This window comes from Myotis nattereri, assembly GCF_964212035.1.
Source record: "Myotis nattereri genome assembly, chromosome: 12".
NCBI lineage: Eukaryota > Metazoa > Chordata > Mammalia > Chiroptera > Vespertilionidae > Myotis > Myotis nattereri.
In genome coordinates this window covers 41,817,659-41,840,033 of record NC_138087.1, presented here as the reverse complement: position 1 = coordinate 41,840,033, position 22,375 = coordinate 41,817,659, and the positions used below count along the sequence as shown (strand labels likewise).

General features: G+C 38.9%; 1 protein-coding gene across 1 annotated transcript in view; it reads right to left on the bottom strand.

The window, feature by feature from the left end:
• The window catches only part of TMC1 (transmembrane channel like 1), a 314,024-nt gene that overhangs the window by 243,676 nt on the left and 47,973 nt on the right, over positions 1 to 22,375 (bottom strand). The window contains exons 5-6 of the mRNA XM_081103893.1: positions 21,465 to 21,564; positions 3,710 to 3,747 (exon numbers count right to left, since the gene is read on the bottom strand). The gene's annotated coding sequence lies outside the window, so the exon portion shown is untranslated. The remainder of the gene's footprint in view (positions 1 to 3,709; positions 3,748 to 21,464; positions 21,565 to 22,375) is intronic.

The following is a 22,375-nucleotide window of genomic DNA, read 5'->3' as shown; positions in this document are numbered from 1 at the left end:
GGGCCTTGGTATGTGGAGGCCCATACCCATGTTATTACTCACATTGAGCTCCTTCCAAAACAAGTGTTTAATAAAAACAATAAAACAATAATGAGGAAGAAAGAACAGGAGATATATATGTATATGAATGTGTGTGTGTATATATATATATATTAAACTCCATATATGAGAGAGATGTTTTGGATTGTTTAGGTAAGTGAATAACATCTTTGACATCCAAGGAAAATTCAAAAGAGCTTGGAGTGAAAACACACACACAATGACACACTGTAGAGAGAGATATTAAGCCCAATTTCCTGAAGTGATCAGGTCAAATTCTGAGCTGTGTTTTTTAAAAAGATCAACTTCAGATTAGGAGCTTTGCGTTGGGCTAGTCCATGTGACATGCAGATGCTTTAATGAGTTTCAAATGACTTCAATAGAGTGAAACCACTTTTAGTATTAGGGGAATAGGATTAGGACTTGAACCATATACTGTATCAAAGCAAGATAACAATGTGGAAGGGTATTATTATAAAGCAGGTTATGTTTGTGGCTTGACCAGGTATCCCACAACCCTATCATCTTTGTATATTCAAACTCAAAGAATGCTAAGTAGAAAATAAATGCATTTATCTAGAGGCCAAGGAGTCTCCAGGGAAGAAAATAGTCAAATCCCAAACACTAATGAGTTTCACCATTATTCAACCATCCTGAGATCAATGGGCAGAGAAGGCTCCAAGTATATTCTCCCAAAGGAGGAAAATTAGGAACTCGCACTAAGAGAGGGAACAATGGGCCAGTGGTCTGGTCTCAATACCATTTCCTAAATAACTCTCAGGAGAGTTCTGGACGCAGTGTACAACTGAGATCATCTCTCCTGGCCTAGATCCTCCTGTACTATGGGTATGCTTTTTATGAGTAGCTTTGCCTATTAATATAGTGGTAAGCAGTCCCATTGGGTTACCAGGCATAAAATGACGCAATCATAGCCAAGTATAACACTGCAGGGAGACTTCTCTACCTCCGGCCTGCCCGCTGGTCCTGAGAAGTTACTGCCAAACCATCACAGTGAGGCTATAGGGTGACCATAAAAGGCTGCTTGTTTTCAGCAGAGCCCTGTGAGATTGACTTCTTCGGTTCCCTTTCTGTGAGGCCCATGGCAGCAAGCTCGGCAGTGGTTCCTAGATTATCTACCAGGATAAACTTCTGCAATAGCTAAAAACTAAACAATAAAGGTCAAAACATTATGACATAACTTTTTGTTGTTAATCCTCATCCAAGGATATTTTTCCATTGATTTTTTTAGGAAGAGTGGAAGGGATGTGGAGGAGAGAGAGAGAGAGAGAGAGAGAGAGAGAGAGAGAGAGAGAGAGAAATATCAACGTGAGAGAGACACATCGATTGGTTGCCTCTTGTATGCACCCCAACTAGGGCCAGGGATCAAACCTGCAACCAAGGTAGGTGACCTTGACTGGAATCGAACCTGGGACCTTCAGTCTGCAGGCAGATGCTCTATCCACTGAGCTAAACCGGCTAGGGCATGACATAGATTTTTATGTTTAGGTCATAACTAAAGAGAAAACATGTTTTATTATATAAGAGAGGAATTACCAAAAGCACACATTCTTGTACTATACATCTCTGATATAGCAGAATGACCTACATGTGATAATCTAGGTGTACTGAAATTTTTATTCTATATCCATGGAATGGAAAATTTGTCAAGAAATAAAAAATATTCCACCTCCCATTCTCCAAGAAAGGGCCCGAGGACGGATTCTTGTGTTACTAGGGCCCAAGTCCTTCTTCAGGGTCCTTTAAACTTCTTTATGGAAAGTAAGAAGGGAAAGTACCATTTAAATTTTAGGAAGATGAAGAAAGAAAGAAGCCTTCACCTGAGAGGATTCCAGAATTCAAATAAGGGATAGTAATTGTCATTTCTGAGACAGGGAGATGCCTAGGCATGGTTGGGTGGGGTGAAGAGCCTTGTAGGAGATGGCTGTGCAGGCTCCTGAGAAAGATGAGCATTCATTAGTAGTCTTGGGGCCTGAGCAAGGGGTCCTAAATGATCAGAAAGCACGCTGTGTTATTCTTTGGTACTACCCTTCTTCAAAGGCCCATGCTGATCAAAAGAAAACTGTATACACTGATGCATTGTTAATGCCTGAAGCAGCAGGGCCAGAGGTCCATGGAAAATTGGTAGTCACAGCAGAACCTAAACAGTGAAAGTAGCAGTGGACAGAGATTCATCAGGGCCCCATGTCACTTGCAAGTGGAATTCTGATAGAAGGGGTTGGGAGGTGCTTAGTCTGTTCACGCTGCTATAACAAAAACACCTATAAACTGAGCCCTAGCTGGTCTGGCTCAGTGGAGCATCGGCCTGCAGACTGAAGGGTCCCAGGTTCAATTCCAGTCATGGGCACATGCCTGGGTTGCAGGCTCCCCCAGTGGGGGGCATGCAGGAGGCAGCCAATCAATGATTCCCTTATCATTGATGTTTCTATCTCTCTCCCTCTCCCTTCCTCTCTGAAATCAATAAAAATATATTTTTTAAAAATTTACTAAAATACCAATTAATCATTTCTCATTTCTTAAACTACATTTTAAAAATGTACTTTTTCTCTATTTTTATTCTAAATTCCCCCAAGCTTTAATTTTTCAATATGAACCTACCATGATTAGCCATTTGCTTAGAGAAGAAATAAACTTCTTCAGCCATGAGACTAGAGCTCAATCCACATCAAAGGTAGTTACTGTGAATTCCTCCCTAAAATATTCAAACTGAGCATATATGGAATTCAAACTGGTTTCACTAAAAAATGAAATCCTTAGAGGATCAGAGAGTGTAAACATGAGAAGTATATCCCTGCTATTTTATGCCTCCCCCACAAATTGTTTCCATCCATGTCTAAAATGCCAGTCTGTTTTCATGAATTTCAATTATAATTAGCACCACAGAGCTGTTGGGAAAAAGACTTGGAGTGGGAAGTAATGGAGGGGATTTTAATATCTGTCAAACTCCATAAAAGCTATGACATTTGCATTGGAGACTGGCTTCCAGAAGGTAGGAAGAAGCAAATGAGGAACCAGACTTTCTGGCCAGTCTAATAGCAGACATCAAGTTCTGAGGTTTTCTCCGTGGCCAAATACAAAAGGCAGAACTTGTGCAGTTCGGCTAAAATTGAAAGAAGAATAAGAGAATTACTGGAGTCAACATACTAACTTGCTCAATAGGAGAAGTACTTCCATTTAATAAAGAAGAATTAAGGAGAACTTTGGCCAATGTCAATGGTACTGTTGGAGACCATGATTGTTTCCAAATGGGGAAAAGTCTGAATGAAGATGACACTGAGATGTGAAATTATACCTCTGTGTTGGCCAGAAAAAACATAAAGGGGGTATCTCATTTAGCACAATTTGTGGTATGAAAGTGGGCTCTTTGTATCTCAACAAATACCAAATAAAATTAAGTCATTGGGGCAGAGTTTTTTCCTAAGGAAAGTGATTTATTGTTTTGACAAAATGTAAACAAAGTCAGTATCATAGAAAGCTGCTTGACCCCAGGAAAATTGTCATCTCCAAACATACCCATAAATCTAAAAGGGCTCCCATTAATTATATGAGAATCAATAAGATTCAGTGAGATTAGTAGGTGAGTGGATAAAAAAGCTGTGATACATTTACACCATGGAATACTATGCAACTATAAAAAAGAAGGATCTCTTACCCTTTGAGACAGCTTGGAGGGACCTGGAGACTATTATGCTAAGCAAAATAAGAGAAAGAAAAGTATCACATGATCTCATACATATATGAAATTCAATGAACAAAATAAACTGATGAACAAAATAGATCCAGAGACATAGAAGCATGGAACAGACTGACAACTCTCAGAGGGAAGGCGGGGGGGGTGGGGGCAGGAATTAACCAAAGAACTTATATGCATATATGCATAACCCATGGACACAGATAATAATGCAGGAGGACACAGATAATAATGAGGCCTCCTCAGAGGCGTGGGGAGGGGGCAGAAGTGGGGTGAAGAGGGTCAATAGCAGGGAAAGGTGACATCTGTAATACTTTTAACAATAAAGATAAATTCCCTTTGTAATACTTTAAGCAATAAATTAAAAAAAAAAAAAAGGTCATGATAATGAAGTAAAAAAAAAATCTACATTCTAATAATATTCCATTAAAGTACAATTTTATGCTGTTAAAAAAAAATAAAGATAAATTTAAAAAATAAAATAAATCAATAAAAACATTTAAAAAAATAAATAAGAATCAATGAAATATATGATCATACAATAATTTCTTCAGGAACAAAAGCAAACAGTAACAAGGGTGCCAGCTAACTGCCTATAAAAGATACAGTAGTCACCCCCTATCTGTGGTTTTGCTTTCCACGTTTCCAATTACTCATGGTCAATAGAGGTACACAAATAAAAAATTTCCCAACCTTCCACATCATTTTCTCTTCACATCCAACCACCAACACTGTCATAGTTCGATAATCCAGAATCACCCAAAGCAAATGATTCTCTTTTTTCTTTAAATATATTTTTACTAGAAGCCCAGCACATGAAATCGCACGGCCCCACCTACACATGCGGCCTCACCATGCTCGCAGCCCTGCCCACCTGCGCCAGTCTTTGGTCCTTACGGCATTAGGGCCATGGGCTTTATATATATATATATATATATAGATTGATTTCAAAGAGGAAGAGAGAGATTGAAACATCAATGATGAAAGAAAATTATTGATCGCTGCCTCCTGCATGCCTTCCACTGGGGATCGAGCCTACAACCCAGATCAGAATTGAACCCAGGACCCTTCAGTCTGCAGGCCAAATGCTCTATCCACTGAGCCAAACTGGCTAGGGCCAAATGATTCTCTTTGTAATGTATCTTGCCAGAAGGTCAGTAGTAGCCTAACACTGCATCACAATGCCTATGCCAGTGGTCGGCAAACTGCGGCTCGCGAGCCACATGTGGCTCTTCCACAAAATACCGACTTCTGCACATGGGCCATGAAGTTTCAATCGCACTGTACATGCACACCCACATGTGGTATTTTGTGGAAGAGGCACACTCAAGGGCCAAAGAGCCGCATGTGACTCGCGAGCCGCAGTTTGCTGACCACTGGCCTATGCCATTCACCTCACTTCATCTCTTCACATAGGCATTTTATCATCTCACACCATTACAAGAAGACTGGGTAGAGTACAATAAGATATTTTGAGAGACAGTGGGAGACACCATACTCACATAATCTTCATTACAGTATACTGTTGTAACTGTTCTATTTTATTAGTAGTCTTATTAATCTCTTACTGTGCCTATTTATAAATTGAGTTTTATCATAAGTATGTATATATAGGAAAGAATATCATATGTATAGGGTTCAGTACTATCTGCTATTTCAGGCATCCACTGGGGATCTTGGAACATATCCCCCTTAGGTAAGGGGCATTCTGCACAACAAAAAGCAAATGTAATCAGTACTATCTGTAGTATTTAAATATACAGGATTAATGATAAACAATACCACTGTGGACAGATATAAAATATACAAACAAGTATGTGACAGTAAATATTTATACAAAGGCACATGCAGAGGAGTTATTGCTATTCATGTCACTGCACAAGACTTCAGCAGGTTGAAGGAAGTTCAGTCAAAGGAAATGTCAGGCAGATAAAATCTGAAATACTTCATTAGGCAGGCCAAGCCAATGCATCATTGTCTAAATCAGTGGCTTTTAAACTTTTTAATCCCAACATCTATAAATAAAACAAACATATGTGTATATATGCATTGAAGATGTATGCTTAAGTTTATAAAGATTCTATGCATGTACTATTGTACTAACATTTTATATATGCAGTGCAACATATACAAAATAGAAATTGTAAAAGTATGAGAAAAAGATGACATAAGTAGTGGTTTATTTTATGTATTAATTTATATTAAATCTTTCTGTTCTTACTTTAAATATTAATATTATTGAAATGTATGTAAATGATATAATTTAATATATTTGATATTTTAAAATGTTGACTTAATATTATGATTGACTTCAACTTTATGTTCATTATTTCTGTAACTGATTTTCATGATTATCATAGCTGAAAAGTTAATTTCTAATGATACATGAATGGGAAGAGAAAAAGGACCTCATTATCTTGACTACTAAATCATGCTACTCATTATTTAATCCAATCCACCAATTATACAAAAAAAAATGCTTAAATTTGACACAGTATTCAACTAGATCTATACAGATAGGGGAAGTAGATCCATATTTCATATATTCTTTTAATCACTTCAAAATTCATCGGAATTCATGATTCATCTTTTATCTCTTTGGCTGCTGAAGAACTGCTGCTATAGGATTAAGAGAAATGTCAATTCTGCCATTTTTTTCCCCACTATTAAGCAGTGATCTCAGATATTTTTGCAGGAATCTTTTTACCTATTTGACCATTCTGTGAAGTAAATAATGAAATCCTCAAATCCATCTAACCAGGTACATGCAAACTTCTTTCTGTGTCAATCCACTGAAATCAAACAAGAGAGAACCCCACAGCCAGTCCTTGGGTTTGAGTAACTTCTACTCTTTCCTTAAGAAACCTCAAATGCCTGTTTAATAGTTCATTTGTGCAGGGACGAGTTCCAATCTGTATATTAAATATTAGTAAATCTTAATTTCCTTTCTCTGCATTTTAATGTAAAGTCATAAGTTGTAATCTTTTCCCACACACCAGTGAATAGTCTTGTTCACACCCTGGTGAGCATGTCCTCCACTTGAAATGAATGTCTCCCAATAAAGACTTATCTCCTCTCTTCCTACAGAGTGTGTGTTATGACCCATGGAGTAATGCTCCATGGAGTAGTGGGGTTACAGGTTAACAATTGCCTAACACTTTTAGTGACTTTGGATGGCTGAGTTTATTTCTTCTTTTGTGGAGAGTTTAACCAAAAAATATTACCATTCATTTTTTATTGATTTATTGCAATTCTATTATCTTATCACATTCAAATTCCATATAAAAACTTAAATAATTTAGAACCAAAATGAATAATCTCTAATGAATCACAAGACCAGACAGCAGAAGCTTTTTCTATGAAGGACCAGATACTAAGTATTTTTTTGTTTTATTGCCCATACCGATAGCTGTTTCTGCAATTACTCTGCCACTGTAGCATGAAAGCAGCCCTAGACAAATAAGCAGAAGAATGTACATCATTCTTCTGTAATCCAACAAAACTTTACTTATAAAAGTAAGTAGCAGGATTCCCTAGCCGGTTTGGCCCAGTGGATAGGGCATCAGCCCGCGGACTGAAGAGTTCTGGATTCGATGCTGGTCAAGGGCACATGCCCAGGTTGCAGACTCAATCCCCAGTGTGGGGTGTGCAGGAGGCAGCCAATCAATGATTCTCTCTTATCATTAATGTTTCTCTCTCTCTCCCTCTCCCTTCCACTCTGAAATATATATATATTGTTTTTTAAAAAAGATAGTAACAAAAATAGGTAGAAGGAAAGATTTGGCTTGTGAATCATAGAATGCTAAATCCACATCTAAAAAATTGCTTCAGTCTCTGTATCTGCTTTGACTATAGTGATATGAGTCTGCAATTATACATATCTACCTTTTGAGTGATGCTCTTTCCTTTTACTTGAATAAGTAAGAAAATTAGGGAAAGCTAGTCATTTTCTTGATGTATATTCAGATACTTGTCTTTACTTTTTCAGATATCTGCTTTACTTGTTCCCAGATGCAAGTGAGTTGGTCCCTTATGGCTTTCAAAGTAGAATTAATTTGACATAAGAGTCAAAAGGCACAATCTGGCCTATGAAAGAACCAAGGTCTCCATGAGCAGTATCTGCTGGCTGGAACTTTCAAGATGGATCTTGTTTGTTTTCATTTGTGTGATAACATATATGCCAAATGCTAAGGTGGCAGGAAAGCAAAGGATGGTTTGCCAGGAAGAGGGTTAACTTCCATTGTAGTAACTAAAAAGTTGCCTAGTGATGACTAATACAGTGTGTTACTGGCAAATTAGAGCTCACTTCTCAGCATACTCTAAGATGGGTCCTACCTCAGTGCCTACCCAAAGGTGCTCAAACTTGAGCATCTAGCAGTTTCACCTTGGAAGTTGGTTAAAATACTGATTACTGTAGGTCTTCTGGAGTAGCATCCAGTAATCTGTCACCAAGAGCTTCTGGTGACTTGTAAGAAAAAATCAGAAGAAAACATACATACCAAAAACACAAAGTAAATTTGGTGAGTTCAAAATCCCCCATCTGGTGTGAAGATTAGTAAAAATATATCTGAAGTTCCCAAATCAGAACTTGGCAGATAATACATGTTCAATAGAGCTAAATCATTTTTATCATTATTATTATGATAAACTTACTATTTTATACACAAAAAGAGCTCTGAAAACTGAAAGTATTTAAACTGCAAATAGCTGAAAAGGGAAGAAAGACATCAAAAATGGATACAATATGAGAGAGTCAGAAACTGCAAGAGTTAAAAAGAAAGGTCATAAATGAACAATCACCTGAATCATTTGGTAATCATTAAACCAAACTAGAAACAAGTAATGAAGGAAAGGGGGGAAAAGGTCTTAATGGCTATTTGCCCATATGTCATAAAATTGAAGCAAAGACAATTTTTATTATTTGGATCACTGGGGTCTTAGCCACAGTTTTCTGACTCTCTTTGCCTGAATAAACCTGAAATTAAGGCAATAAAATCAAGAAAGTAGCTCTAGCCAGTGTAGGTTGGTTGGAGCATCATCCCATATACTAAAAAGTGGCAGGTTCAATTCCCAGACAGGTCACATATCCAGGTTTTGGGTTTAATCTCAGTTGGGGTGTGTGCAGGAGGCAACTGATTGATGTTTCTCTATCTCTCTCTCTCTCTCTCTCTCTCTCTCTCTCTCTCTCTCAAAGCAATCACACCCTTGCACAAGATGGCCATCCCCATGTGGTCAAAGATGGCTGCCACAAGATGGCCAGCAGGGGAGGGCAGTTAGGGGCTACCAGGCTGGCAGGGGAGGGCAGTTGGGGGCAATAGGGCTGGCAGGGGAGCAGTTAGGTGTCAATCAGGCTGGCAGGGGAGCGGTTAGGGCAGGGGTGGGCAAACTTTTTGACTCAAGGGCCACAATGGGTTCTTAAACTGGACCGGAGGGCCGGAACAAAAGCATGGATGGAGTGTTTGTGTGAACTAATATAAATTCAAAGTAAACATCATTACATAAAAGGGTACGGTCTTTTTGTTTTTTAGTTTTATTCATTTCAAGCGGGCCGGATCCGGCCCGCGGGCCATAGTTTGCCCACGGCTGGGTTAGGGGGTGATCAGGCTGGCAGGCAGAAGCGGTTAGAGGCAATCAGGCAGGCAAGCAGTTGAGAACTAGCAGTCCCAGATTGTGAGAGGGATGTCCAGCAGCCTAAACCAGCATTCGGACATCCCCCGAGGGGTCCTAGATTGGAGAGGGTGCAGGCTGGGCTAAGGGACAACCCCCCACCCCGCCCCACAGTGCACAAATTTCGTGTACCAGGCCTCTAGTATTTTATAATGTCTTAATTTATTACACAACTCCCCTCTGCACAGACTCTATTCAAAATTTAGTTTTGATTTTGTGGAAATAATTCTCTTTCTTTTCACACTCATATCTCTTTATTTTTCCTACTATTTAATAAATTATGAAATTTCAATAACAAATGCAATTGGCATAAACAGATTTGGGAACAAAATTAGCTGACTCTTGATAAACATAAAGGTCAAGCAATGGAGCCAGAAATGCATGGATGTACTAGAATAGTCTTCTGGCTGCCCATATTCTTCTGTGATGGTCTGGCAGGTTTTCACTAAGGGAATGAACATCATGGTTACTCTAGTGAAATGGACTTTGATTAATGTACATCTATGCTATAGATTATTGATGCCAAGTAATGGAATCTTATTGGGAAATGAAGAACATAGGAACTGGAAGGAACAAAAACAAACAAAAAAAAATCCAATTATTTAACAGATGAGAAAATCCAGACCTTGAGAGTCAGAGTTAATAAGCATATGCATTAATTGGTAAGAAAGGAACAGATTGGATATTACTGTTCAGTGTCTCTTCCCACACTAGAGGGTTCCATTTTGTCACTACTTGATAAAGTAACTGAGATTAAATATCCTTTTTTTCTCTAATCATTTTGTTTTTAAACAAAGTGAAAGAAGGAATTCTCTCAACTGAGACCAACAGTGTTATTATCTGAAAAATTAGAGATGTTTTACCTTGAAGTTTTAAATTAAAAATAGACTTCTTTTTTAAAATTTCAATGTCAATTACATAAAATTAGTATTTGTCTCTTCCAGAACATGGAAACTCGGGATCAGTTTTTTTCTTTATATATAAAACCCATTGAATTTACAAGGACTCACATTTGGTCATTGGTCAAGAACTAGAAAACAGCTTGAGAGAAAAAATAAACGACCAAGACACTAGAAAGACTGAACAAAGAAACAAGAAACCAACCTTGCAGCTGGCTTGGCTTTTCCACGCATTTTGCCAAGAAGTCCTAAGGACATTTGTAAATACTCAGTTCTCATGTAACACTATCAAAAATATCTACCACAGAAATAGATCAGAAACTGTCATATTTACTTTGCAAAAAGTACAAGGCTTGTGCGATGTGTGCTCATATATATTTATAAAAATGGGTCAAACTTATAATGTAATAAAAGTCAAAAAGGGACTGGGGGATTAGAACCAGATTCCATATTCTCCTATTTGTTTTCTTTCTGCTAGAAAAATGTCTACTAAAAATGTATCTGGCATAAATTAATGTGTATGCTTATTAACTCCACCTTTAAGTTGGGCCCCAACTTTCTGGTAATAATGACCTGTCTCACGATTGCTTTCCTGGAAGAGAAACGGTGATGCTTACGGTCACCTGTCAGGGAGCACTGCTGCTCCCTTCCTGCTGGAAACCTCGCCCACCTGGCAAGGATCAGACTGGCACTGTCTTCAGGGTCATGTCGGTAATTGTTTTAAGTGAACTTTTAAAATATTTATTCCAAAGCGTCCATGATGCTGCAGTCTACTGGTTCTTTGCCAACCTCTGATTTTTTTCTGTTTCTTCACAGATGTTTTTCCTTTATTTTATCATTAAATATTGGGATTCCTCAGGGTTTCACCTTGGCCCATGGTTTCTTAGTCACCTACTCTTCATGATTCATTCTCTCTCTGAGTCTTTTTTTAAAACATATTTTTTATTGATTTCAGAGAGGGAGAGAGAGATAGAAACATAGTGATGAAAGAGGATCATTGATTGGCTGCCTCCTGCATGCCCCACACTGTGGATTGAGCCCGCAACCCCAGCATATGTCCTGACCAGGAATCAAACCGTGACCGCTTGGTTCATGGGTCAGTGCTCAACCACTAAGCAACACTAGCTGGGCTCTCTCCGAGTCTTGACCATCACGTATTAGGGTCTCCCAGATGAATCCAGTCACCAGCAAATGACAGCCAGGTCAAATCCCATGGAATAACTCTATCCAGTGGCCCTTGGATGCGTCAGGTACATCTTATCCAAAACTGAACAATTGATCTCCTTTCCTTCCAAACCTGCTCTGCTTCGCGTGTTTTTTTCTCTCACCTAGAACAGCCAATTACCCAATCCAGAAACTCCTGAGAAAATACTCAGCAATAATTCTTCAATTGGATTTTGACCATTGAATTTGGATTTTTACTATGTGATAATTAGAATCTTAAAATGATGCTAGTCTTATTTAAATTAATAAATTATTATACTTCACAATAGTACAACCAAAAGGACACTAATGAATTAATCTACCGAATAGCTTTTCCTAGGCACTACACAACCACCACCATCTCTGGCTCTCTCATACTTTGTTGTTGTTTTTTCCCCCTACTAAGGCTCTTTTCAGACTCATTGTCATAATCATTCTCTGAAAATTCCTAATTTGGGTAATCTTGTCAATATACAGCTACACAAAAGCAGCCAGCACCTCAGATTGCATGTGCTTTATTTAAGAATACAGAAAACAAACTACTGAGTAGCTAGGTAAATATTCTTTTTTCATATGTAAATTTATCATTTTTGTTCTCCAGAACCAAGAATTGGGAAAGGGGAAGCAAAAATACTTCCCTGGGAAAAAGTTCCAAAAATAAAAAGGTATCGAGAGGATCAAGTAGGAAAAGGAGGTGAAAAAATACTGATACATTTCCCATTTACACTAATTAAACCTTATCACAGCGGACAACGAACTATCGTGTTGGAGGTTTCTAAAGTCAGTTTAAAGGCTTCATTCCCGATCAAATCAAGTAAAGCCGAACTAAAGGCACTAATGACAAAGCCCCCCAGACTTTTGGAATATAACAAGGATCCTCTTTCGCATATCAATGTATTTCTATTCAGCCAGAGCCTGCACTCTGAAAATATGTCAGTAATCCTTCTCTCTTTCTTGATCTTTTGCTACTTTCTCTTGGGCCTGCAGTCAACTGTGGAGGTAGGACAATGAAGTCTTTCATGTAGAAGAAAAAAAAGGAAAGAAAACTCCCTGGGTTCAGAGCTCTCTCTCCTTTTATCTGTCACTGTGAACATACTAAAAGAAACAAAAGGGAAGGATCAACCCCCTTTTCAGTGGTCAAAAGGTATTTTAGAAATAAAGGCAGAAATCCTTGAGAATGGCTTTGTGTCTGTCTATCTTCCAATGGACTGTCACTGATAGTATGTGTTAAACCTTTTCAATGTCAGGATCCAAGTCCAGAGCAGGCAATTAAAAGACAGAGTTGGGTTTTCCCCTGAAAATCAATGAATGGCATGATTAAAATGACAGAGCTCTTGACATTATAGAGAATTCTGTAAGAAAAAAATGCTGGCCCCACTGAGCACATTGAATGCTTAGACAGACAAATGTAGATGAACCTCATCAACTTAATTTTACTTACTGTTTGTAAAATAATTTCATAGATGAGCAATGAGCTCTTGGGACTAACATTGAACTTTGGGTCAAGAGAGAAACCAGGTAAAATACAGGGAGCTTTGAAAGATTGGAGCCTACATTTGGTCAAGATCTCAGCCATTCCTGTTCTTCAGTCAAGAGCAAAAGCTAAGCCAGACTAATTAGAAGGAGAACTGGGGTGTGCAAGAGATCTACTCAGTGTGTTGCTTCTAATCCATAAACTACTCAAGAGGGAAGGGATTCAGAAGTCCTTGTCCCTGCCAATTTTTAAAAGTATATTGTCCTAAATGGGAGATATTTGTAATACTTTCAACAATAAAAATATATTTTAAAAAATAAAAGTATATTGCCCTCACTAAATCTTTTAGTCCAATAGGTCTCACTTTAACATAGTGTTTAAAAATATTAAAATAGTATTTCTTTATATTGATATAATACTTTATAAACTAAAGGGATCTAACAGGATGTATTCATCATTAACTCATTTTATCCTCACTTCAACATGAGTAGGTTTTATCACCATTATTAATTAATCAACCAGGATGAGTGAGGTCAACTCAGTTTTGTAAATGGGAAGTCAGAACATTGGGGAAGCTGGGAAGATTAGGCAAAAGTCTTCTACATTGGAAATAGTAGAGCCAGGACTAAAACCTCCTTCTTTGATCAGCCAGCATTTTGTTACCACTTGAACAAATTATATATAAACCATGTGGGAAGCAACATTTTATAAGAGGCAAGTAGGACCCTACCTGGTTTGGCTCAGAGGATAGAGGGTCGGCCTGCGGACCGAAGGGTCCCGGGTTAGATTCCAGTCAAGGGCATATGCCTGTGCTCAATCCCCAGTGGGCGGCGTGCAGGGAGCAGCCAATCAATGACTTTCTCTCATCATTGATGTTTCTATCTCTCTCTCCCTCTCCCTTCTTCTCTGAAATCACTAAAAATATATATATTTTTAGAAAAAGAGGCAAGCAGGCAGTTTTAATTTAACTTATCATACACCAAAGCAAAAGCATTTGTCTAAAAATGGTGAGGCACATAATCAATATTCAGCCAAATATGTTTGGGGATGGAGAACTAATGCTGCATAAATGAGTACCATTGATAAAGTTAATTATTAATAACTTCATCTCTTTTAACTGAGAACCCTACTGGGAAAAAAAGGACTCCCACCGAACCTCACCCTCCCAACACTTTAAGAGAAAGCAGCTTAATACCAGTGTTAAAATTGCTAATTTACAACCCATAATAAATTTGTTTGGCTGCTCTTCTCTGGAGGCTTATTTAGATGTGAAAACAAAGGGATTAGTCATAAAGATTATCTTTGTTCTGAATTTAGTTGAGAAAGGAGAAAGACAGTTACATTTGGGGCATGGTGTATATCTTTGGTATATGATTAGTGCTCAATCAACTTCAAAGCAAAATGGAGATTTTCTAGGTTCTATAAGTTTTAATGTAACTAATATTTACTGAGCAGTTAAAATCCAGAATGCATTATACAAAGGGAATAAAAAGTTATAAATTGGATCCACAGTAAAGGAATGGATGGATAGATAGATAGATAGATAGATAGATAGATAGATAGATAGTTTTTGCAGGTATATATCCAAGGATAAGTGGAGATAATACAATAGCACAAAAGTTAGGAAGGTAGGAAAGCAGACAGGTGAGTGTTAACCAAAGGGCCTTATAAAGTCAAGCAGGCCAAATCTAACCATCAGTGAAGGAAGCTGAAATCTGACCTAATCTTCACTTCAAAATCATCAAGGCTCAGAAATTGACAGTATCAGATATTTCTAGAAATGGGGATTAAAGGGAAGTCTGGAGGCAAAATAAAGAAGGTTGGTTGAAAGATGTAATAAAAACAATTGGATCCTTGTCCTGACATTCTTATGGCTATACCATATCACTGTGTTACTTCCCTTCTCCCACAACAACAGAACATCAGAAAGATTTAAACAGAGTTTCTATTTGGGGGAAAGCCAAGCAGAGGTGAGGGTATGAGTACTGGTCTGAAAATTCGTGGATTAAATTAACAACTACTAGCAGATAAACCTTACACTTTGAGCTGAAGATTGGAAGATACTTCTTTAAGGAATTGCCCCAAGAGGGAAAAATTAACATGAATAGCAGGGGTTCCTCCAACAACAGCCCGGACCAATAACCCTACAGGGAAACTCCTCGCTATCCAGACCCACCCATGCCTTCATAGATTCCCATCAGGAAATCAGATTCCTCCACCCACTCTGAATTATGAGTAGTCAAGCAAAGGAGACTAGAAATCAGAGAAACATTTCCAATATGAACACAGAGGAGAGACTAAACAGAATGAAAACTTGGAGAAAACAAGCTAAACAGAGAGAAGGAAACTTCAAAACTATCACAGCCAAGAGGAGCCTAAGCAGACATGGGGCATCTAGATGGGATCTTAAAGCAGGAAAAGGACGTTAGGTAAAAACTAAGGAAATCTAAAAAAAATGTGGACTTGAGTTAATAAGAATATATCAAGATTGATTTATTAACTGTGACAAATGGACCATGCTAAGACCTAAGATGTTAATAGAAGAAACTAGTTGTGAAGCACATGAGTACTCTTTATACAATCTCTGCAATTTTTCTGTAACTCTAAAATTATTTTAAAATTAACAGTCTTTAAAATATTTTTAAATTGGAAGCTGAAGATAATAAGATATTTGAAAAATTATAAAAAATTACGAAGATACAAAATCTGAGAGAAAAAATAGTAGTAAGAGCTATAGAAGATCTAAACATAATGTCTAGTGTTCAACAGATGTGTTCCAGAAAGAAGAATGAAAAAATAGAAAGGAAACACTTATCAAACTAAAAATAAAAGATAATTTCCCAGTACCAAAAAGATTTCAGACTGAAAAGTCCCATTGGGTAGGTATGGAGGGAAATAAAATTAAAACTCACTCACATAATTTTAAAATATCAGAACACTAAGATTAAAGGGTAAATATTCTAAAAGTTTCCACAAAGAGATAAATAAAATAGGTCACTTACAATGGAAAGACAATTAGACTGCTATCAGCTTCCCTGAATACTAGAAGACAAATCCTCAAATAAAAAATTTTAACACTAAAATTTTTAACCAAAGCAAATTACTAATCAATATAAAGGCAGCATAATTTCAGACATGCAAGGACTTAGAAAGTTTACCTCACATGTACTCTTTCTAAGATATTAGCTTTTGGACTTTTTTCTGTAAAATAAATTAACCAACTGAAAAGGAGGAAGACTTTGGATTTTGGACTGGGTAGATTCAACTCAAAGGAGTAATGAATGAAAATCCCAGGATAACAGGTTTGCAGCCTATGTTGAAAAAGGGGGAGTCTAGGGGGAAAGTATTCCAGGAAAGAAAGAAATCTATATATTTGAACCCTGTATTGAAGACAATGAAAAAGTTTAAAATACATTATTAAAGCAGACAGCAGCCTGGCTGGTATGGTTCAATGGTTGAGCATCAACCTATGAATCAGGAGGTCATGGTTCGATTCCCAGTCAGGGCACATGCCTGGGTTGCAGGCTTGATCCCCGGTGTGGGGCATGCAGGAGGCAGCCAATTAATGATTCTCTCTCATCACTGATATTTCTATCTCTATCTCCCTCTCCCTTCCTCTCTGAGATCAATAAAAATATATATATATTTTTAAAAGCAGACAGTGAAAGATAAATAAAGGCAATTACAAACCCTAGGAAAAACAAAAATCTAAACAAGATAGTAAATATGCTTGACTAGGCCATGAATAATATTGATATAATAACTGCAATGCAATCACTATTTACTGTCATTTGGCCTTTAGAATCTATCAACAAAGCACAAAAGACTGAATTACAGCTCCAGAAGAGAAAACAAGTGTTATCTACCTTAACCATATAAAAGCAAAAGTATAGATGACAGATGTTAGAAAGCAAAAGGGGTGAGGAAAGTTGAAGAGAAGAGTAGGTATGATTATGTTCCCATTTTACAATTTAAGGAATCAAGGAATGTTACATGTAATGGATAGAAAAAAATGTTTATTATTTAAAATTATAAAGTTAACCAACACAAGTATTAAAAAAGATACAATTATTTGGAAGGCAGAGACAGGGTGATAGTGTAACCATGCTAACTAAATATTTCTGTTAAAGAGGAACATAAATAATCTTTTAAAACTGATAAGTCAGAAAATAACAGTATAAACATACTGTTAAGAATTACATATGATTTTCTCTGGAGAATGAGACTGGGGATGAAAGAGATGAGGCAACTACTCTTGTGTATTATGTGACATTTTTAGCTAGCAAGTACATGTATTACTTTGTAGAGATAAAAGTTATCTTTTGATGATTAAGATGTCATTCCTGCCCTGAGGAGTCTTTTGCAATCTAGTACAGAAAACTGATTACTAAAATACAAGGGAAGAAAGGAGGAAAAGGGGGAGGGAGGGAGGGAGGGAGGATAAAAGCAAAGGTCATTTATAATGGAAATAATTTAGATTGCTATCTGGAGATAAAGTATTTACTGACTGTCTACCTTGTGCTGTGCATTTTGCTGGATTACTTACATAAACCCTCTCATTTCAACCTTCTGCCTTTGCAGTTATTTTCCTTATTTTACTCTGAACAATGGAGGCTGAAAGGGTAGGCAATTTATTCAAGATCACAAAGCTCCCCCATGCCAGAGCCAGGAACCACACCAGGTCTCTCAAAGTCTAAACTCATGGACTTTCTCTTATAGAAGGCAGTCACCTAAGTGCAGAAGATGTCTGGGTTTATCAGAAAGATTTCTAAGATAGAAGCTGCTTTACTACTAAAAGAAGTTATGGTCCAGGGCAGGAGCGCTGGCGGCGAGGGAGGAGCGTTGGCAGACAGATCTAGGGCACAGCAGGGCTGGCAGGCACCAGTTCCTCGGTGAGGCCCCCAAAGAAGCCGAGGGCTGAGGGCCTGTTTTCTATGTCCGTGCCCTATCTGACACATTAAAAACTTTTAACAGCTGGAGAGATGAAGGATTGGTGTGAATACATCCTTTCTTTCTTCTTCATTCCTGTGGCAGGAAGACAAAAGAGTAACCAGGAGAAAGACGGCCTCCCCGCAACAGCCAACCCTCCATCATCCTGTGCCTCTTCCCTGTCACTGGCCTATGAGATTTGGGTCCAGGTGAATTTGGTCATACTGTTCTTCAGCTGGCCCCTCCCTCAGAAACCTTTTTAGGCATTTTTGGTCACCAACTTATTCCTTTCCTTTGAGTAATTTGTTAAATTCTCATTAAATTCTCAATTCCTCTTCCTAACCTCTCAATTCCCCTCCTGTTCCTCCTCCTCCCTCCTCCTCTTCCCTCCACTTCCTCCCTCCGCCTCTTTTCTTTCTCCTCCTCTTCTTTTTCTCTTCCTCCTCTCTCTCTTCTCTTCTCTTTTCTCTTCTCTTCTCTTCTCTTCTCTTCTCTTCTCTTCTCTTCTTCTCTCTCTCTCTCTCCCTCTCTCCCTCTCTCCCTCTCCTCTCTCCTCTCTCTCTCTCTCTCTCTCTCTCTCTCTCTCTCTCTCTCTCTCTCTCTCTCTCTCTCTCTCTCTCTCTCCTTCTTCCTGTTAGAAGAAGCAGGCAAAGCTAAAACCCTCTCTCAGGCAAAGCTAATTCCTCTACTTTCATTTTTCTCCTGTTTGTTTCTGCTTCTCCTGGAATCTGTGCCGTCTCTGATCATGTCTTCTCTGTGCTTCCTACTTCTCCCTCTCCATAAGCACCTTCCCCTTCCCCAAAAATATAGCTAAGCTTCTTCTACTGAGGAACATCCTTTCTTTCTTCCTCATTCTGCCTTCCTCCCACAAATGTGTTGTGGAGCACGTTACATTCCCAACCCTGCACTAGCTGTTGAGAATACTTTGGGAAATGATGTAGGCTTGCCCCTGCGGAGCTTACAGTCTAGGGAAGGAGCAATAAGTCAACAATAAATATGAAATTATAAATTTCCACAAAGGCTCGGGAGGAAAAACACAGGGCACAGTGGTAAAAAGTCAAATGGGGTTCCCCTAAGTTAGGGTAGCCTGGAAAGGGCTCTTATAATTCCATCACTTCTATTACTGGAGTTTAGGCTGTCATCTTTCACCTAGGTTCTAATAAACTCTAAAAAGTTCCCTGCTTACAAATTCTACCTTTTGGGTTTTCTCACATGTTGCTACTATAGCTGAGTTTCTAAAGCAGATTAAATGTTGGCATTCCCCTACTGAAGTCTTCAGTGGTTTCTCAATACCTACAAGCCCAGATACCTGCTTTTTAAATGCCGAGGTGATTAAGAGGAGACTAAGAGATTGCTGTATAAACAGAGACCAGTGCTATGAGGAATGCGTTGTGCTGACTTCAGTCTCCAGGACTCTCTTGGGCTTGTTATTTTTGCCAATGCCTGTTCTCATTTGTTTTGTTTAAACAGCCATCCAATGGAAAGCTAGAGCAGCAGCATTGTCCTCTGTGGCCACTCAGAAGTCCTGAGAGGCAGGTTGGGCTCTGGAATCTGCAACGTGGAGAAGGAAGTGACCAGGACTCTGGAAAAAAAAAAGGGCCACCGAGATCAGAGAAAGCAGCTCTGTGAGATGAGAAGCAGGAAGGAGATGTTGTTGTGGGCTCCTGGACAAGCATTTAATAAAACTTCCTCTCTTCCGGCCTCTTTCCTCCAGCTGTTGCAGGAGATCAAATTTAGCATTCTTCTTTTAGATGCTAGTAGGAAAACTAGTCAATTAAAACAAAGTGAAAATAAATTTGGTGAATTCTTCATTTGGTGAAATGGGTTTCTGTGAATTGGCCATTGACTTTGCTTCAAGAGTTTAAGGGAATTTGACATTCTGCTTATTTGACCAATTCTATAGAAGGAGTGAGGGGGCAGTGAGTTATGTGGGTCAAGGTTAATGCCATGGGCAGAGGAGCTTCTGCTCTGCTTCCTTTTTGGTATTTTGAGAGGATATTGCATCATAGGTTGTGGACAGCAAAGGGTGGACCTAAATTTAGCTCTCCCAAACTGATCCTGAAAGGGAACATTGAACTTAGGTGAAGGTCTGATTAGGATCTTGTCAGTTGTCTTGACAAAGCAGATGACATTATCTGCCAGTGGCGGATCAGAGCTGGCTCATTGGCTCAGAGAGGTCACTGGCAAATTGTCAGTAATTTCGCAAGCCATATGTTAAACCTGGCAATTATTAAAAAATAAATTATTTAAACTTAAAATTAAATAAATAATATTTAAAATAAAGGTAATGAAATATTCAAAATGATTGTTCCTTAGTTATTTTACTACATTTTACTGTTATCTATGCTTTCAATGTTATTTACATCTTATGTATCTCTATCATGCATCCCTTCCTAACTCTGCATTTGGTGATGTCATATTGGTAGCTTGACATGTCAAGGTGGGACTACTGATACCACAAAAAGTGTGCAAAGACAATAAATGAGGACTTCTCCCACCTCACACTAACTACTAATCATTTTGCAGCACACCACTGCCTATGGTTCCTGCAGCAGGGTGGGCTGTCTTCACAAGAAACCTAGGGGAGTCACACTGCACCTCTGCACTGCCAACAAGGTAGGGCCAAGTCTGCAAAGACTGGAATGGTCCTCAGCTACACCTGGCAGCAGCACAACTCCCTGGGATGACACCAGTCCCACTCAGTGGTCACCAGTTCATGCTGCAGCTCAGATCAGCCATGACACAGCAGAGACCAAGATCCAAAGGGACACCAAGGACCCCCTATCTTTCTCTACCACCATGAGATCACTTAAGTCTCATAGTCAGATGCAAAAAAAAAAAAAAAAAAGAGGGAGGAAGCAGAAATCTGAAAAACCTTGCACTTTATCCAACAAAGAATCTACCAAAAGAAATTATTTTATTTATAGAATTAAATGAAATTCATCTGATGGGACTGACACCCCCTTCATCACTCAGGTTTAGCCACCTGGGGCAGGAGTGGTTGAAGGAGGGTGCTCTTTGGTGAGGACAGACTGATTTATAATAGAGGAAAGGCTCCATTCTTTATTGTTGTCATTGCCAGAGTTAAGAACAGTGGGTGCAGCCCAGCCAGTGTGGCTCAGTGGTTGAGCACTGACCCATGAGCCAAGAGGTCAGGGTTCGATTCCCAGTCAGGGCACATGCTTGGGTTGTGGGCTCGATCCCCAGTGGGGGGAATGCAGGAGGCAGCCCATCAATGATTCTCTCTCATTATTGATGTTTCTATCTCTCTCTCTCTCCCTCTCCCTTTCTCTCTCAAATCAATAAAATTATATTTTTTAAAAAAGGACAGTGTGTATACATTTACATCCCTGCTGCAGTGGAGTTTAATATCAATGATGATATTGAGCTTTTATTTAGTGGTATCTTCCATTTGCAGATGAAGGCTCAGAAAGTTAATGTACAAAAGGTCACACAGCCAGGAAATGGAAGGACATAGGCCTTGAAAGAAAGGTTGGTATGACCACGGGGATGGATCCCTTTTGTTTTACTGCCTCTCATTCACCTGCTCAGGCCTTCCTCTGGTCTTTTCAGCTGTGCAGGTGCCACAGCATGACTGGAACAAGAGAGGACTTCCTCACAGGGCAGCATCTGGAACAGACAACCTGGAAGCCAAGGCAAGTCAGGAAAGCTATTACTTGAGAGGCTGACCGTGAATACTTTAGGGCCAAAGACAAGAAATGAAATGTTACTGGAAAGGAAAATGAGGTGTGGAGTGCAAGGGTTGGACCATGTAGACCCAAATCCAGGAACACTGGGTAAGTATGCCCTTTGTGTAATGCCCCAGTGCATCTTGACAGAGTAGCAACAGCATCATAAAGGAGCTACACCAGCACTGACACCAGCTTTTCTCCAAAATGTGATTATTACTCATGTGTTCCCTCCCACTGTCCCGCATGCCCCAACACTGCTCTCTCCATCCTACTCTTATTTGTTTTGAAAATAAGTATTTTACTAGCTTATCAAAATAATGCATGCAAATAACTTTAGACATTTATATAATACAGGAGGGCATATAAGAAAAAGCACAGTCACCTTCTCCACCCCACCCCCTTTCCAATTCCAATTTTCCCCACTTAGTACTTCTGTAAATTTCCAAATGCCCATGCTCTCCCAAAGCTCTTACCAAACAGCACAAGCTGGATGCTGTCCCAGTATTTCTCTCCTGATTTTATTATCTCAGAAGGAATGGGAGGAGCTGAGCTTAAATGTCCCAAAATATAAAGCCTTGGTGAATATGAAGAGACTGAGACCCTGAGAAAGCACACAGGGGCATCTATCCAGCCCCCTTTATTTAATTGATTTCCATGGGCAGATGGATGGTTTCTCCCCATTGTCTGGTGTGTATTGTATACTTTGCCAGCTCAAGGGGATAAGTCAGCGTCTCCCTCCTCCTTTATTTTCCATCCACTTCTA